The 18,728-nt window shown below is 39.0% G+C and overlaps 1 protein-coding gene across 1 annotated transcript in view; it reads right to left on the bottom strand.

Annotated features, from left to right (window-relative positions):
* Positions 1-18,728, bottom strand: part of CELF2 (CUGBP Elav-like family member 2) — a 563,629-nt gene that overhangs the window by 459,158 nt on the left and 85,743 nt on the right. The window contains exons 2-3 of the mRNA XM_061468608.1: positions 1,562-1,604; positions 834-866 (exon numbers count right to left, since the gene is read on the bottom strand). The gene's annotated coding sequence lies outside the window, so the exon portion shown is untranslated. The remainder of the gene's footprint in view (positions 1-833; positions 867-1,561; positions 1,605-18,728) is intronic.

Below are 18,728 nucleotides of genomic sequence, written 5' to 3'. Positions count from 1 at the left end.
TTTTCCAAGAACTCAATGAAAAGTGCTACTTTAGTGTAAGACTTCAAACAGAATAAAACCCAGCAAGTAATGGCCCACAATTTGTAATTTAGCAATTTGGAAACCCAATGGAAAAGAAATGTTCATCCACTGGTTGCAATTACCAAACATTTTCCTGCAGTGTTCATCCTGAATGTTTTCAGGCCACTTTCCCTTATTCAGTTGATTGATTGATCAATCTATCAATTGATCTGTCTTTGTATACATCTATCAATGTACACACACACATATATATACGTATATGCACCCCCATGCCTAGAAAGGCTGCTGGTGTTTCCATGTAAAGTAGGAAAGAACAGTTACAGTGGCATGTGTTTGCTGAAATGTGATGCTAGCTAGGTGCTTATAGTACATTATGTAAGGAAATTAGCTGTGATTTATAGCAGCAAATAAATAAGACAAAGCTTGTTTAACATAGCTCAGCATTAAGCATCTCCTGCATTAATTGTCTCCAAAGCCTGTTCCATTTGTTATCTAACAAGGTATGCTCCATTATTATTTTTATCCAGTTCATTGCTTGATTCTATCTGTCCTTTCAAAATTAGCTTGTCTAATCAGAAACCGCTTTTGCTGGTAGTTTATTTCACATAAAAAAGAGGAATTCTTGTTTACTGAGAAAGTAATTGGACTATAATTTTGAAAAGAAAGAAATATGAATTGTAATAAAATATTTCTTTAAAAATACACAGAAGCGTGAAAACTGGCAACCCCAAAACAAATTAAAAACTCTAATGAAAGAAAAGGCTATAAATAGAATATGAAACTGGAAAGAATAATTTATCATTGTAACTTACCTACTCCTTATTCTGCTGAAAAGAGCTAAGTATCTAAGGAAAGAAGAAAAGATTTATGTATTTACTAAATGATGGTCAAATAAGTATTTATATTAGCTGTCATTTTTCTTCTTTCTTTTCATACTTTGTAAACAATAATTAAACGTTTGTTGTAGAAAGAAAAAGTATGATTTAACCACTCCCTGCTCCAGGTAGATATTGCACAATTCCATTTCAGTTATTGGTTAAATTCTATTGATGAAGTTTACATGAGCACAGGCAGACTATATCGACGTTGCGTGTATTTTCTTGCATGCATCCGTGTATATTTAAATGAAGAAGAGAGAATGCAGAAATTGCGTTCAAAACTCTGAGCAATACACTTTGGATGATTTGGATATTTTAGTGCTTTCCAACATTATATTTCATATCAAACTGTAGGGTTTTTTTTTGTTGTTGTTGTTTGTTTGTTTAATTTTTTCCTCCATTTTTTAGCTAAAACACAGAAAACAGCAAATATTAAACATAAGAAATAACTGAAAGGAGCTATGAAAATTGTCTAAAGGAAAATAAAACGTAGAAAAGACTGTGCAGGATTAGTGCAAATAAGACTACAGAAATTGGAAACAAGATCTGATAACTAATTTAGAATCTTGTATTACAAATTTACTATGATCGTATTGTAAAGAGTATCAAAATAAAATAATCAATATGAAATTCTGAAGCTCTAGGGTAAACTTGACCCTTACCTGTTCAGCTGATTAACACCTCGAGCTCTTTCTATTTGTACACCTAACAAAGAAAGATAAAAATGAAATTAAATACACTAAGTAATATGAGAGAAATGGTGATAGAGTTGCACTGATTTTGCCTGATTTCATTTATCTGAAAATCAGTCAGGTTTTCCTTGTTGCTGAATTACATTTGTGATAGCAATTAAGGCTTTGATCCTTAAATTACACATTTGGGGCCTGATGTAATAGCAATTTGGGATTAAAAGGATCCAGTTCTTATCTACATACCAAACAGGTTGTTTATAGTGCAGTTTATTCAGTGAGTATACTCAAATCTAGTGCAGGGAGATTGATAAAGGTAATCACCAAACACCGTATTGGCTTAGAATAAAGATGAAAGCAAAATGTACCTGACTCACTAAAGATAGGAGTTAAATGCCAGATTATCCACATAAGTGTGTCAGTAAAAGGAATTTCATGCATGAAAGCTGCTAGAATTGGCATTAAAATGGTCAGGACAAAAATCATTAACAGTTCCATGAAGCACATTGCTAAAGCATAAGTATAGTGTCACATGCAAATTTGCTACAACTTCAAAAGGTCTATTTGCATGCTTAAAATCAGTCTTATCCATGAGCCAGATAAAAAAAATCAGGCAGTTTCTTAATATTCGCTCAATGTGGCTACTCTAAATTTAGAAAGCAGAGGTGTAGCATGCTACCAATACTATGAGTCTCAAAGTAGTATTATAACATGACTGGACTGAATTTTGGCTCTTTCAGTCACTCTTTTGTAGGTACTGAGGACCTTAGCTATAACCCAGATGCTCAGCAGGCATTGCCCATCCAAGCTGCATGGAAAGAAAATTATTGATGTACTGAGTGGTATGTACTATCACTATTCCTATGGTGACTGGGTTGGTGTCTCACTGCAGAAAATATTATCCCACCTTAGAAAAGAAGTTTTGATTAAACCTGAGCCAATGCCTACTTAGGAATGAACACATAAGCTACCAAAAGGTGAGATGGTAAGCTGCTTCTAGTGCGGTGCCTTTGAGTGAGCCATGAACCAAATAAATCCTTTTCCCACTCCTACTGGTTGTTCACCTCATGTGCATCCAATTCTGGCCTTTCCCATTTACATCCTTTCTGTCTTCTGTGTCCTGTTACCTAAAGCAAGATCCATCCTCTACATTGCCTACCTACCCAGAATCAAGCTGTCAAATGGGCTCTTCAGTACCAACATAATGGAGGTTAAACCGAGCTAAATAAAAACACCACAACTGTGAACTGATTCCTCTGGTGCAGTCCAAAGACTCACATCAGAAATCAGATGAGCACATAATTCCATTTATCTTGACTGTGTGTTTGCCATTCTGAATGAACATGAGATAAGGAAGTGTTACAGGTATGGAACTAAGTCCTTTAAGTCATTCGACTTCCCAGTTTGTCTCTTTTGGGCTTCCCAGTCTGTCTGCAATGGGAAAATTCCTGGTTTTGAAGCAACCTTCGTAGGTCAGGCAGAAAGAGCCAGGCTTCTGCTCAAAACTGGATGAGGTTACCAGTCCATGAAGAAAAAGCATCGTGTTATTATAAAATATCTATTGTCCAGTAACAAATTAGGACAATTTAAACCTAACTTTAAATCTATAGAACTTGGAGCTATAACCTACCTCCCTATAGCCTCTACCTCACCAGTGAGTTTTCTAATGTTCCTACTCCCACGTCTCCTTCCTCAACAATTTATTCTTGCTCCAGGTAAGCTTTAAGAGATTCCCTCATGGAAGCTGCATGGAGTTCAGGGACATAGCTGGTTAGCCAGTCTGGGCTACAGACATTCCAATATGCGTCAGCACCTTATTCACTAGTGATTGAAATCCCTTTCCTTTCAAATGAAAGCTCCTTCATGTATGATACATTGCAACATCAGCATAGTGATGGTTACTCCAATTGGGATGTTCTGGTTACTTTTCTTGGCTATCAGGGTTCACTGTTTGCAAATCCTTGAGCAATTTATTCACTAAATTATGTAATTCATATAATCTCAGAGAAGATTTTAGGATGGAAGGAAGCTCTGTAAGTCATTTGTTTAGTGCTCACATACTGTTGTTCACTATAAATGAGGGTTCTTCGATAAACTTCCACTGAATTTGACTCTTCAGTGCATTTGTCACCTCTTGTAAATGCAAATTAACATGTGCTAAACTCTCCTGATGGTTATTTAAGGCTATTTGCTTTGTTTAACAAATGTGATAAGAGTGGAGCATACAGAAGGTCAGATTGCATGGGTCAGCAGGCAAGAAGTATGTCAGCTGAGTGCAGTTGCTCAGGAACCGCGAGTCATGTAAGCATGTTTGTAGCAAGCACCTAGGGAGTTTGAAGATGAGTTCCCAGGCTATACACAAGTAACTTCATAATGTTAATAATTCATAGCTATTAAGGGCTAAATGACTAGAATTATGGTGATGCACTCCTTTTTTCTTTACTTAGCTAATTGAATTTAGTTAATCAACAATTTCAACACCTTGAGAGAAATATTAATTCTATTGTGCTGTTTGGCATTGTGCTTGCACTGGAAATGGCTTATGCATTCTTCTTTTCGTATTAAATGGGGTGTATTTTGGACATAATTGCTGTCAACAATCATAAAGGGTTTTTTTCCAAGAACTCCATTGTGTAGACTGATATTTCAGTAATTTTTCTATGCTTCCACAAAATTGAAAACAGATGAAATTCAGAAAATTACATACAATTAAAGTGTTTTTATTACTGATTTAAAACCATATTTCACTGTGCATAACATAAATTGTCACTCAGGTACAAAAATGAGAGACAGAAACGTGCAAGTCGATTTCACATTCAAAGCATACACACTGGAGTCACAAAAACAGATTGTTTTGCCCATAACTAGAGGGCTGAGGAGCAAAATCTCATTAAGATTGGTATATGGAAGCAGGTTTACAAGCCATGCATATCCATGAATAAGTTAGTTTAAATGTCTGAGAGATGGCTTTTCAAATATCTAGCTGACAGTCTTGGGTTCAGAAATATAAACTAAGATGAACTCAAAAATTCATGCTCAGAAATAAATCTGCCTGAAAATGGTGTTATGAAGCAATGAATCTACATTCGAGAAAGACTGCTTCTTAAAAACTGTTCTGATCTTCCCATGATTCGGCAACATGCATTTATCCCTGGCATTCTGGTGGATTTGGATCTAATGCATGTGTTCTCACATGGCACCTCTGAAAATCTGATTTGCATGAAGTGATGCTCATATAAGGTGTTTAAAAGATTTGTCAACAGGAGGAGTATTACTGCTGAAGGAATATTCAAAAGGCTTAGACTTTCATGCAGTGTGCTTCGTAAAAGCAGACTTCAATGCTCATAAAACTAAAGCATGTCATTCTAGAGTTTATCTGCATTAGCAACTAGTCGGTACCATTTTGTTTGGTTATGTGTCTATAACGGTATGCTATACTCATTATCTGCCCCCATTAGTTTCTAAACCTTTTCAATGCTATGTAACTGCATACATGCAGTGTAGGGGAGAGAAATGGAATTTACCCTTGATGTTTGCTGCCAGCCCTTATATTTCTCTTTAAACCTACAAGGAAGGAAACCCCAAGACTAGCTTTTAATGGCTTTGCGTTTATATTCCGGATTGGTATCTCATAGAATTACCTTATTGAATGAAACTCTAAGTAGTTTATTGTTGGCCTGTGTCCTACCTTAAGACCACATTGGTCTTGACTGGATACTGAAAACAGCGTAAGAGTAAGGACTCATTTATGTATTTATTAACTCAAGGTTAAAGCACTAATGCAAAAGTTAACACAGGTTTTTGCTATGAAGATATGAAGCAATCAAAAGAGCCTGTTTTTACACTGAATCAGCTGCTAATGAGTAGCAGACAGGCAGAGTACAGAAGAACAAAAGAGACGAAATTGCACATTAAGCCCATTTTACACTAACTTTGTCACATAGGAACCCAGCTAGGTTTGAACTTTGCAGTCACTGTGGAGTATTCACAAAATAATAACACAAAAAATTTCTATGGCTTCAATAGAGTCCCTGTTGTATTTGTGAGCTCTCCAGTGGCCAAAATAATACCTGTAAATTCCCATGAATTTTAACCCAAAAGTTGGCAGCCTGGCATGATTAAAAGCTTTAAATTCTCAAAGAGCAACATGATTAAAGCAGGACTGTAGTCTTGAGTGGCACCTCACTGGTTTCATTTGCCAGTATTGTTATTTTCCAAGGTAATATTTGATTTACAAGAAAAATGCTTTTAAGTCCCACACTAAGTCCTACAATGTATCCACAAGTATAAAATCCTCAAATTGCCTTCATTTGTCAAATGCTAAAGCCCTACCTGAGACTATTCAGCAGCAGAGTAGGAATCTAATGATGGCAGTAGGAAGGAGGGAGGTTAGATTTATAGAGGTTTTAGAGGCTATATCTCTTGTTCCTCCTTCCTTGTCCCTCTCCTGACTCCCTTTAATTCAGTACTTTGACCACAGTAGTGCAGTTAAGCTTCAGTGTATGGCACAGACGGCTCACAAGTCCAGCCACCATGATTTTATTGAAAGCTTTTTCGTGTTACTAATTTGAATTGATTTTAAATTCCAAATTGTTAGTGAAGAGGATGACATACTGAGCCTTAATGTTAACCAAACTCTCCTCTTATGCTACACTTTCCCTCATTAATTGCTATGTTTTTCCCTTTGCTGACACTATAGTGGCTTCCATTTCGTCTTTTTTTTCCTCATATAGCTAAGGTTCAAGCACAGAGAATGAAGGAGTTTTTGAACAGAAGTAATAATGAATGCAGCCTGGATTAGAAATAAACACAAACAACACTTTATGAGTATGTGATTACCCCAAATAATGCCTTCTATTTTTGCTTACCTAATATAAATACAAGTTATTAAATACTATTAGTGAAAAAAGTCTTAGGTGGTCATAGAATATAATCTTAATGTATGCCAGCTGTTCAACAGCTACAGACTATGAAATGTAAGGATCTGGTTGTCCTACATAAGCCAAGGGTTGTCTTTAATAGTTAGTTAACTTCGTTTTGTAAAGAACCAAGCTCAAGTACAGTCAAGGTTTTGTCTACCATTTGTTTCAATAATCTGGATCAGATCCTTAAATCACAGCCAAATGTGACTAAAAGCCGTAAATTCTTGGGCAATAAATCCTCAGTGATCTGCATTACTCAAAAGATGGGACCTGCTGGAACATCTTCATAACAATCTTTTTCCTTCCTTCTCCTCATGTGCAACATATTGCATTAATCAATTAACATGATGGAATATTCCTGCTCTGAGACCTTCTTGTAACTCCCATATGGTCAGAATTTGATCTTAATAGCTCAAATATTTTTTTAGAAACTGAACTCATCCTGCACATTAGCAATGATGGAAAAATAAACCTCAGCTTTCAGAGGGGATCAACCCATTGGTATTGGGCTTAAATATTTTGGAGAAGTCTGGTACTCCAAGAGGACTGAACTCTATTTATCTGCATTTAAACTACCAAACTGGACAAGCAGAAATGAAGGAGCCCAGTTTCATCACTTGGACTTAAAACAATGGGCCTTATTATACCTCTTTAGAACAAACACATAAGCAAAGTTATTGATCTCTTGATCTTGTTTAAACAATTTAAACATCTGCCCATCTCACCACGACCTTTATTTGCTTTTGTAAGTCGAAGGACTTTGATTCCACTGCAACAAAGCAAGAAATTCTGGCTTATCACCTGAGTAATACCATGTAGACCTTGGTTCATAGAAAGGGTGGACAGTAGCTGAACTTGTGTTTCTGCTTTTAGTTGTTCTCTAGCGATGTTTAGAAGTGTTGCAAAACTCACAACCGGAAGCTTGTTTAAACCCTTCCATAATGCTTGCACAATTTGAAGTAACCAAGGACTCCCTAGAGGTCCACAACTCTGCAATCAGTAACACGGAAGTTCCCTGACAAAACTCCACAGAAATTCTCCTCACCATTACTCCCTTTGGAAGAGTTGTAGAAACTGAATTTTATGTACTTAGTGCGCATTAGTCTTGTAATAAAAATTATTTTAAAGATTCAAACCCTCCCCTTTTTAAAAGTAAAAATTTCAAATTAACATTCCACATTCCAATCCGTACTGTCCTTTCTAAATAGACATGGGGAGGTGGGTGCTTGGTCCATGTATATTCCAGCAGAGGGTGGCAGTACACTACCACACTTCCACAGCAAAGGAAAAGTTATACAGTATTATTTGTGGCTAAAGTCATCAAGGGAAGAATACACCCTGCAGATGATGGGGGATGAGATGGGAAATGGAGTGGTAAAGCAATCCCAAAATCACTTCAGTGATCTTGCTCAATCCACTCAATCTCAATCTCTCTTTCATCTGAAATATTTTTCTTCCATAATTACCATCAGCTGATAACTACAAACCATTATAATACTCCTGAGGATAAGGCTCTATTAGCATGAACAGTAAGATATTTGAAAATGGGAATCTCTACTGATTAACTAACAATACCAGAGCCATTAACTTCATCAAGAACAGCAGATATTCACCAGCAGTGTTATGCGGGTTAAACATGAAAGGAGGGAAGAAGCCATGCTGTGGCAGGATGCATTTTCATGGCACTGTGAACACATTAAATGTCTCCTCCCTTTGCTCAGGCTGGTTTTGCTACTTTGAGAGCAGAGTATTCCTCAAAATTTGAAATTTCTTGTTATCACTTCAGTAGAAAAGACAACAACGGAAGTAGAAGTTAGATTTTTCTGATACCTTCTGACATTGACCTTATTCTTAGTCTGTTTTTTTTTTGTTTGGTTGTTTATTTCTTTGGTTGGTTTTTGTTATTTCCTTATTCTTGTAAAGAAGAAAGCAGTCAGGAAATTGCACATAGGCTAGCAAAAAAAAGCAGGGTGGGTTGTTGGATGTCATCCCCCCGCCCCCCCCTGCAAACCTTTCGTAATCTTCTGGTTGACAGAAAAAGTAGCAATTGGTACAGCCTATTTTTAATTACTGCAGAGAAAGCATTTTAACACACTGTCAAACTTTAGACCTCTGTGATTCGAGGCTATGTATTTTGTGGATGTGAAAAAATGTTTCAGTGGAAGAAGAAAGCAGTGAGTAATAGAAAGACTATTCCTTCATTATGCAAATAATGAAAAATTATTTGTATACAGAGCATGATTTCTTTAATGCCCTTTTATTTTCCCTCAAGAATCTAAACCAAAGGATTATGCAGGTCAAAAAGAACTTGGAAGAACAAAAGCCATTCGTGATCAAGTTCTCAATATAGACTTACATTAGTAAAAACATTTGAAAAACATTTTTATAATAGTAATCTAAGTAGCTTACATTAACTTCTCTAGTAACCATAACCGAGAATGATTTTATGCTCTCTTTAAGAAGACATTCGTTATTTAAAATATGGAAGCATTGTTCTGGAACATCTATTAAGAAGAAAGAAGTTGGAAATTATGCCAGGAAATTTAGGTGAAGAATGACATGCTCTTTCTCAAAAATAAGAGATTTTTTTCAAAGAATTAACAGAATTAGATATTTTCACCTAAAACTGTTGTCAATAATAATTCCTTACCCCTACACACATCCTAGTACCAGCATCCCATCTGTTATAAGGAGATCTAGCCTGGGATCCTTGAATTTATTAAGGCATATAACTCACTGTGTAATTGGTAGATGCTGAGAACCTAACTATATTTGAGAAAGTAGAACTTGTGCCTATTTAGCCCTCAGGCAATTGTAGAGCCAGGAATTGGGTTCAATTTTTCCATAGGACTTTATGTAAACTAGTGTCCTCTTGACAAGTCTTTGGAAAGTCTCTGGAAACCTTCCACAACACTGACCACACAACACTGTAGGTACGATTACTTGCAATGGGGAGATTGCGTGTAAGGGTGGACAGGGCATAAATAATATCAGTCTAGAAACATCAGTGCTTCCAGTTAGTCAGTTATTGATGATTTTCTTTTGTAATCATCAGTTGTCTGGCAAGGAAGCTTTCCAAAGTCTGAGAATATTTCAGATGTGTTTTCTCACCCTTATCTTCCTATATAACTTCCTGCAACGTATTCTCACCCCCTATTCCTACAGGAGGAATATGTGTTTCAGTAGGGTTTTAAACTAGCGATTAACTAGCATAAAGAGATGGAAAAAATTAAATAGCCAGGGTGATCAAAAGCTCCAAAGCATTGCTTGGTTATCATTGGGATTATTTTATGTATCAGTTTGGAGGCAATACATTTCCCACAGCTAGGGAAACAAGTGTCTTCAAAGTCCCTTCCACTTTTTGCTTAGTGTTGTAGGGACTATAGGCTAAAATGCATTATTCACTGAGCTTTCTGCTAGCAAAGAGAGCTGATTTCCCCCATGGGAGTGGAAATGGAAAGCTGCCACAGACAGATGAGCCGTATTCCGTGTTCCTTCAACTCTCAGCTGTGTGCATGAGGCTGCAGCAAGCCCTGGTAGATGAGCAACATTCATGGAGTTCACTGGGAGAAATGTCTTCTGGCTATTGGCATCCTTCAAACATCTGACAGAACAAGGGCCAAACCTCAAAAGATATTTAGGCGATCATATTAGTCAAGCTAGAAACATATTTGCTCTCCATAGTCATTTTGCCTCACAGTACTAATAGGTTTTATTAGGCCAATGAACTATTCATAATGACTCATCGGGGGAATGCCCTGGAGGATGATCTGCAGATGGTCTGACTGCTTCCCATCAGGAGGTATCTCCTGGGAAGACAACTAACGCAGGCTGCTTCTACAAGTATAGTATGTCCACTGACAGATGAGCACATCTTAGACACTTTCCTGTTTTGAATGCTTGTTTTGGGGAACAGTAGCAGGGATGAGCTGAAGGTAGTACCAACAAGAAAGGTTTTGCAGGAGACAAGTGGAACAGAGGGGATAACATTTGCAAGATACAGTAGAAGTGGGAGGATTATTTTTATATCTATATGTGATGTAAGAAAGGTGTGTAGGAGTCTTTGAGGGGGGAACAGGGTGTGCAGTGTTGATATGCTGGAGTCCTGAATGGCCCAACTATACTTTTGAATCTTTCCTGGTTAATAGAAAACCTTGTAGGAATTATTATTCAAGAATAATCTGTGCTATAGGAGAAAAAGGAATTGTTTAGAACAACCATTTTAATGAAATAAAATAGCTGTGAAAGATGGAGAGTTTCTTGAGGAGGACAAGCTTCTCTCAGAATAGAATAGATTTAAAACCTATTACACTGATACAGCTCTGAAAATCCATGATTGAAAACACTAGCCTTGAGAAGTCACAATACATCATAAGAAAAAGGTGAATCAACATGTAATGTTTCAGTTATAGGGTTCTCAAGAGTACACAGGTGGTGTAATAAGTAAGGTCATGGTCCTTCCATCAGCAGTATCCCTGCTATTTCTGTAGTTGCTATGATGGGAAGCAATAATATTTATGACTGTGAAAAGACCAAAGTTCACAGGCAATCGATCTAATGTTCTGAAAGGTAAATAGATAAAGATTTGTTATGCAACACAAGTGTTTATGATATTTATACTGACTGGTCCATCTCTGTGTGCTGGTCGTCCAGACCGTGTGTGTGATCAGTATATGCATTAGCAGGTGGCAATGACATTCAACATACATCCTCTCCCCCGCCTCAAAGATTGTTATAATCTTTTAAACCCAGAATTTCTTTCTACTTTTCTGTTGTTTTTTTTTTTTCATTCTAAACCAGCTTGTGAAAGACCAACAAATTGGATAGGTTCCCAGTATGGCCATCCACCAAACCTGCTAGATTATGCCCTGACCTGGGGGTCTGCGGAGCTGAGTCTTCTCCCAGCTTTGTCATCATCCAGCTGCACTCTGTGCTCATTAGGCTATTCCCTTTATGTTTCCACATCTGTACTCCATTTCCCCAGCATTTTTCCCCACTTTGCTTTGTCTATTTAGACTAAGCACCTACAGGTTTGCACTAGCTCTCACCTTTTTCTGCTGTTGTGGCCTTGGCCTGAGCACTAGTATTCAGAGCCCTGACAGGCTATTAGGAATAGAAAATGATTGTATGTTCAGGTGCTTCTTCAATATCTTCAGCTCATATATGTCTGTTAGTAATGGCATGCAGACCTACACGATGTAGTAACCAACGTGAAGTGTATTAGTGATGTGATGCAGTATTTTCTGGCACAATACTTATTCGAGAGTGGGATGATTGTGCTCCAGTGGAATAGAAATGTGACTTTCAAGGACCCTAAAATAAAAGGAGCTCCTAGAGAAAACATATGTGTGATTAGAAAGGTAGGAACAAACTGAGAAAGAAAATGCTAGGGAACTTTCATTTTCCATTCTTCTCTCAGTCTTCTTTATTTCTTAAGTGCTGAGGAAATTCCAAAAAGAAAATCACTGATGGCAGGGGAGTAACAAAACTGGCATTAAAGGAGCACAAGTTCGCTTCAGACATAAGCAACTCAACAAGGAACTCTGCACTGGTGGTTTAATCAATGAGTCTGCAGCAACCTTGCCTAAGGGATATTTCATTCAAAGCAGGACAGACCCATAGTGTCAATGACTTTCCATCCACCATGGTGATCTATTTTACCTTCTTTCTCTGAACTCTTTCTGCATCTGGTAACTCTAACACTGAACTTGCAAATTCTTTGAAGCACAAGCTGTTCCTGTACTTTCTTGATGGTACTTTCATAGTGAGCTTCTGAAACATGACAGCTCCATTTCTTCAGTGGGCAAGACACAAGGAGAATATACTCCCAAAAGGTTTGCAGTATGGCATGCAACAACATCAAGGAAAAAACCACACTGCCATTTCTATTCTATCAAACCTGTAAATACAACAGAAATAGGGATTTTAAACTCTGTGTACCTAATCTATTCCTAGCAAATGTAGCTGTCCCTTTATATTTAGGATATTTTCAATGTATTCAGATACAGCATTTATCACTCAGGTTACTCACTGAAAACACACACCTGTTATAGATTATTACTAACAGATCTTTTTCACTTCCCAATCTTGTGGCCTAAAATTTCTGACTTTAATGTTGTATTAATGCAATTTTTCTTCTTTTTTTTTTGCATTTTAATATTTTATCTTACTTTAAAATGCAGTGAAATAAGTCACTGTGATTTATACAGTAAGCTCATAGTGTTATCAGATCCATTCAATGTCCTTTTACCTCTGCGGCTCTTCTCCAGTGAGTTATCAAATGAAAGGGTGCTTTTAATCCCCTATTTAAAGCTAGCAGTGTATTCTGAGAGTTAATTACTAGTATATCATAATTCAGAATGAAGAAAAAAGCAATATTATTTTGTAATCATTGATCTTCTATATCATTAAGTCCAAAACATTTTTAATTATGCAGAAAGCCAGACATGGGTAATGCAACTATTTGCCACTGTTGGATACTTCCACTGCCTTGCCTGCTGCAGAAAGGAAGCAAACTCTTTCATCCTGTGAAAAATACCCATCAAAACTTAGAGAGAGCCAATAGAGATGGTGTTGTCCAACTCTATCTACCTGTCATTGAGTTTTCAGAAGAGACAAAAATGTTGAATTTCCTTTGACATATTCTAAATCATTACTGATTTGTTGACACTCACATGGTTGCTTTGGTGGCAATAGAGGCGAATCTTCAAAGTGGTTGTCAGGCAAGAGGAAGATGTATTTGTGAGTGGAAGAGACAAAGGGGAAAATAGATTTACAGAATTTACAGAAAGTTGCTTTCATTTTTCTTTTCCTCCCTTGGTGTGTGTTTTTATATTAAAGAAATGCCACGTGCATTAAAGAAATGCATGAGGCAAATACAAGCAATCTGCTCATCAAATTCCATTTTTACATTTCTGTTCCAGGGCTACTTTCCTCATCACAGAGCATTAATTTCATCTGGGTGACAGCTGTGGAAACAACTTACGTATTTAAGCAGTGAAAACAGAGGTAGAAACACATTCACACTGTTAAATCTGTTTTCTATTTCAATCTACAATCTAAGTGCTGTCCCTTTAAAGGAGACCTTGCTATCTTGATAAAGAAAACTAATGAGGTGGTCTTTCTAGGGCTAGTCACATAATAGCCGTGGTGACAAGGACCTCTATCAGGAAATAAAGCCGAAGATAAATGAGATTTTTCTAACATCCATTTCACCCATTGTTCAGAAATGTCATGCAGTACCGCTTCTATTTATCATGAGATAGTAGATGCTGGGCACTATTTTGTAAAGGAAGCCTAAATTGCAACACTGTGTTAGTAAGAGCCTGTAAACACTCTTTACTCCTTCCTGTTGTTTTTGTAAGTGTATGAAAACAAGATTTTTCTGCTTAAATGGACCTAAAGGTTATTACTTAGATTTATACTGGAAGTCCACACAGCATTTAACAGTAAAATGACAATACAAGCCTCATCAACTGTACTCAGAACTAGTCCCCCCAGAACTTAGGGTACTGCATCTAGACCTCCTTTACCCAGCTCTCCAGCTTCTTTTATTTTATATGGCATTGATAATACAGACTCAAACTCAGACATGGCTTTTACTTTTCCCCCTTGTTCCAGCCACGCCACACAAGGCAGGTCATTCTCATTCAAGGGGTATTTTGGAGCATGGGAAGTGTGGCCCTCTCTGCAAGTGTCCCGTTTGGGTTCTCTTTTCCAATTTGGAAACACCTGGTCTTCCCAGGTGTGCCTGGACCTCATTTATAATGAAGAAGTTTAGAGTAGGTATTATCTGTTATGTTGACCTGCAAAAGCAGGGGACTGAACTCAGTTGTTCTGGATGTACCCTTCAGACCACTGCTCCAATAGTATTAGTTTCTTAAGTTGTTCAGAACTTGCAAATCTTTATTCCCCCTCTACTCCTGTATGCTGTGGCAATGGACTGTGGTTTCCAGGGGAAACAGTTTAATTACATTTGTTTTTTCCCCACACTAAAATATTTTATTTCACAAAAACATAGGATCCAGGGATAGCCAACGTTAGAAAGGACCTCTGGAGATTGTCTTATCCAACCTTGCTGTTCAAAGCGTGGTCACCTACAGCAGGTTGGTTGCGTAGGGCTGTGTCTTTTTGGGTTTTGAATATCTCCAAGGCTGGAGACACCAAAACCTGTTTGGGCAGCCTGTTACAGAACTCAGTCAACCCTCATAGAAAAAAAAACTTTTTTCTGACACTTAAACAGAATTTTCTGTATTTCAATTCGTGCCCATTGCCTCTTGTCCTGTCACTGGGCACCACTGAGAAGAACCTGGTCCCCTTTACTGCCTATCAGCAGGTATTTATACACCGTGATAAGATCTCCTTGAGCCTTCTCTTCTCCAGGCTGGCAGTCCCAGCTCTCTCAACCTCTCCTTGTACAAGAGATGTTCCAGTCCCTTCATCACCTTTGTGGCCCTTTGGTGGATCCACTCCACCTGTGTCCATCTCTGTCTTGTATGAGGGAGCCCAGAACTGGGCAGCACCTAAGGCAGCAAAGGAAGTCATTGAAGTCATTGATGTCACTTTGATTCTTAGACAGTAGAAATAGATTATGCCGGGTACCTAGAACTTGACTACTATAGGAGCTGGGACAGAAAACCTTTGATGGATCAGAAGCATTAGGTGCACAGGAAATGTTATTCAGTATTTAATTCTTGCAGTAAGAACATTCATCAAATGTTTTGTGGGCAACTGAAGCCACTGGCTTAGATCCAGTGGCTTATTATGTTTATATGCCCTCCAAGATCTAAATATTCAAAGAAAAAGGTAGCCTTCCATGCAAAGAACATAAATGATATTTAGTCTGTAGCCCTTCTGATAGATGAGTGAATCAGAAGTCTGAGCACCACGATCTTTGCTTAACCTGTGGAAATGAAGGGGCTATATTGATACATCAATATCAATTATTATTTAGATATTAATCATTTTGTTGAAAGGAATGGGGTTTGGCAGCACTAATGAAACCCCTAAGTCGCAAGGGGAGAGCAGCACCAGGGAACAATATGTTGAGGAAAGGAAATTTAGAAACAAGAGAGGTAGAGGGAAGCAATGATGGGAAGAAAGAGTAACCAAGAGGGAAGGAAATGCTTGGTGTGTAACATGGTAAGAGCAGTTAAATGTACAATTACTACATTATAACAGATTTGCCCCTTGGTGTTTGTGCAGAGTGACAATGAAAGGAAGCTGCTGTGCAGGCGGGGGGGGATTTATGAGCCAGTCCCATTGACCTCTGAATGGGCACCCTTTGTCCCTGGGACTTTTCCAAACCCCTGGCACCTTGGAGCAAGTACTGAGTTTCCTTCTGCTGCACCTTCCATTCACATAAATGGCTGGAAAACTGTGTAAGATTTTGATTACTGTTTCATAGGATGAAAGGATCTATATAATTTATAATTTGGGCAGATTTACTGTTATATGGTCACCTCTGGGGTGTCAGGAAGGCCAGCAAAGTGTCAGGAAAGTGTTTTCTGCATAACTTGAGAGGGAGGAAAAATTCTAGCCATGGATATTGGCACAAATCCACCTCTCACAAAAATTCCCACTAAATCTTTAATGTCCAGGGAGAACACCTGAAGAAACCTATGCTTAAGGCACTGAATGGCAAACTGGATCCCTGATTTAGCTACAAATTTCTACTGTGACCAAAGGAAGTGCATTTGATTTGTGTGTGGCTGTTTCTCTAGAATGAGGATAAAGCTTTCTGTTTCCTGTTTTAAGCTGCAAGCTCTTGACAGTTAAGGGTGGAAAATGTTTTGCTCAAAGAAAACACTGGTGAAGATACTAACAGCAGCTGTCTCTCAGGCAATGCTTTTCATCTTCTGATATTGACATAGAATCATAGAACCATAGAATTATAGAATAGTTAGGGTTGGAAAGGACCTTAAGATCATCCAGTTCTAACCCCCCCTCCCATGGGCAGGAACACTTCACACTAAATGATCTCACCCAAGGCTTCGTCCAACCTGGCCTTGAACACTGCCAGGGATGGACCATTCACAACCTCCCTGGGCAACCCATTCCAATGCCTCAGCACCCTCACAGGAAAGAATTTCTTCCTTATATCCAATCTAAACTTCCCCTGTTTCAGTTTTAACCCGTTACCCCTTGTCCTGTCACTACAGTCCCTAATGAAGAGTCCCTCCCCAGCATCCCTATATGCCCCCTTCAGATACTGGAAGGCTGCTCTGAGGTCTCCACGCAGCCTTCTCTTCTCCAGGCTGAACAGCCCCAACTTTCTCAGCCTGTCTTCATACAGGAGGTGCTCCAGTTCCCTGATCATCCTCGTGGCCTCCTCTGGACTTGTTCCAACAGTTCCATGTCCTTTTTATGTTGAGGACACCAGAACTGCACACAATGCTCCAGGTGAGGTCTCACAAGAGCAGAGCAGAGGGGCAGGATCACCTCCTTGGACCTGCTGGTCACGCTCCTCTTGATGCAGCCCAGGATACGGTTGCTTTCTGGGCTGCGAGCGCACACTGAAGCCGGCTCATGTTCGTTTTGTCATCCACCAACACCCCCAAGTCCTTCTCCTTGGGCTGCTCTGAATCTCTTCTCTGCCCAACCTGTAGCTGTGCCTGGGATTGCTCCGACCCAGGTGCAGGACCTTGCACTTGGCATGGTTAAACCTCATGAGGTTGGCATCAGCCCACCTCACAAGCGTGTCGAGGTCCCTCTGGATGGCATTCCTTCCCTCCAGGGTATCAACCAAACCACACAGCTTGGTGTCATCGGCAAACTTGCTGAGGGCGCACTCAATCCCACTGTCCATGGCAGTGACAAAGATGTTGAACAAGACCGGTCCCAGCACCAATCCCTGAGGGACACCACTTGTTACTTGTCTCCAACCGGACATTGAGCCATTGACCACAACTCTTTGTGTGCGGCCATCCAGCCAGTTCTTTATCCACCGAGTGGTCCATCCATCAAATTGATGTCTCTCTAATGTAGAGACAAGGATGTCGTGTGGGACAGTGTCGAACGCTTTACACAAGTCCAGGTAGATGACATCAACTGCTCTACCCTGTCCATCAGTTCTGTAGCCCATCATAGAAGGCCACCAAATTGGTCAGGCAGGATTTCCCCTTAGTGAAGCCCTGCTGGCTGTCACCAAGCACCTTGTTGATTTTCATGTGCCTTAGCATGCCTTCCAGGAGAATCTGCTCCAAGATTTTGCCAGGCACAGAGGTGAGACTGACTGGTCTGTAATTCCCCGGGTCATCCACTTTCCCCTTCTTGAAAATGGGGGTTATATTTCCCTTTTTCCAGTCATTGGGAACTTCACCTAACTGCCATGGTTTCTCAAATATGATAGCCAGTGGCTTAGCAACTTCATTTGCCATCTCCTTCAGGACCCACGGGTGGATTTCATCAGGTCCCATGGACTTGTGAACCTTCAGGTTCTTAAGATGGTCTTGAATCAGATCCTCTCCTACAGTGGGCCCAAGGTCTTTATTCTCACAGTCCCTGCATCTGCCTTCCAAGACTTGGGTGATATAGTCAGAGCCTTTGCCAGTGAAGACTGAGGCAAAGAAGCCATTAAGAACCTCAGCCTTCTCCTAATCCAGGGTAGCCATTTCTCCTGATAGCTTCCAGAGAGGGCCCACATTGTCCCTAGTCTGTCTTTTATTTGCAAAAGCATATAGTCTGCAAAGCATCATTATTTCCATTTATAAAAGCAGAAACTGAAGCACAGGAAGGGGAAATTACATGTCCAAGGTCAAGGAACAACAGCCTGCTCTCCTAAGTACCACATTTCTGTGCTTTAATTACTACGTCCTACAATGATGCCTTTCTGGGACACATGGAGTAAAAGTGATAATAATGAGCACACAAATATCTCCTTTGAAAGGTATCATCACATATCTGTCTCCATGCAACTCAATTTATACACCTTGGAAGGATGAAGGGCTGAGTCAATATAGTATTAATGTAATATCTTGATGGCTGTTAGCTTCAAAGACATTGTATCCCACTTTTCACAAGAAACAAGACTTTGAAATGAGAGCAGTCACGATACAGGTAAGTGCCACCTTTTAAATTATGATCAAAGTTGAAATGCACTGTAAAGTTGCCAAAAGACCTATATATTGGTTTATAGACTGTATTTACTAAATCTATTTTTTCATGCAACGTGTGTGATAGCTTAAAAGAAGAGGAATTCCATTTTATTCATTTTCCTA

This window comes from Pezoporus flaviventris, unplaced genomic scaffold (assembly GCF_033815535.1).
Source record: "Pezoporus flaviventris isolate CSIRO_AGI_PZ_B2104156 unplaced genomic scaffold, CSIRO_AGI_Pfla_v1 ptg000049l, whole genome shotgun sequence".
Classification (NCBI taxonomy): domain Eukaryota; kingdom Metazoa; phylum Chordata; class Aves; order Psittaciformes; family Psittacidae; genus Pezoporus; species Pezoporus flaviventris.
The sequence above is the reverse complement of the archived record's forward strand: the minus strand, read 5'-3'. Positions and strand labels throughout refer to the sequence as shown.